The sequence below is a fragment of the Rhipicephalus microplus genome, chromosome 8 (assembly GCF_043290135.1).
Source record: "Rhipicephalus microplus isolate Deutch F79 chromosome 8, USDA_Rmic, whole genome shotgun sequence".
Taxonomy (NCBI): domain Eukaryota; kingdom Metazoa; phylum Arthropoda; class Arachnida; order Ixodida; family Ixodidae; genus Rhipicephalus; species Rhipicephalus microplus.
The window spans coordinates 106,506,280-106,507,005 of NC_134707.1; the positions used below are offsets into that span (position 1 = coordinate 106,506,280).

Genomic DNA, 726 nt, shown 5'->3' on the forward strand with positions numbered 1-726 from the left:
GAACTAATAAGACTTACAAATTTTGTGGACGACGAAATAATAAGAAAAAGTGCAAAATGAAGTGCTATTTGAATTATGCTGAACAACCAAAAAATGAGTGTAGAAAGCCGCTTTTGAAAAGCCCGCCTTTCAAAAGTATGGGTTCGCCCAGCCGGTTCACGATCGGTCAGTGACCTGCTTTCTCCGAGCTCGCGTTCTAGTTTTCTTGAAATGAATCCGCGTAACAATAACGACGCAGTCTAAGAGATTCGCGTGGCGTCGGTCGTATAGCCAATAAAGAAAAAAAAAGGCGTCGGTGGTATAGTGGTTAGCATAGCTGCCTTCCAAGCAGTTGACCCGGGTTCGATTCCCGGCCGACGCACGTTTTTCCTTTTTTTTAATTGAACGTTCACCTTGAGTTCTCTATAGGTCTTTCTTTTTTATTCAACAACGTTATTTCGCACTTCACACTTACAACATGAGTAAGTCCTGGAGCTCCCATGGGTGCTTCACTAAGTAAATGATTGAAGTGAATGAGTGATTCACAAAGTGAATGAGGGAATGAACGAAGAAAAATTCTGGGACCATCGCCACTTTCTTTGCATCCCACTTTTTTTGACGCAAATCTTCACGGGGAATATTAGGCTGGTTCACCTGCCTTCAAACATAAGAAAAACGCGGTCATGCGAATTCGACATCAAATTGCTACATTGAATCACATCAGAGGCCAGGATGTTCTTAGAGGCT

At 42.6% G+C, this 726-nt stretch overlaps 1 non-coding gene across 1 annotated transcript; it reads left to right on the plus strand.

The window, feature by feature from the left end:
• The first annotated feature begins 289 nt into the window (after positions 1-289).
• On the plus strand, positions 290-361 carry TRNAG-UCC (transfer RNA glycine (anticodon UCC)). The gene has a single exon. It is a non-coding gene; the product is annotated as a tRNA-Gly (tRNA).
• Positions 362-726: the final 365 nt, after the last annotated feature.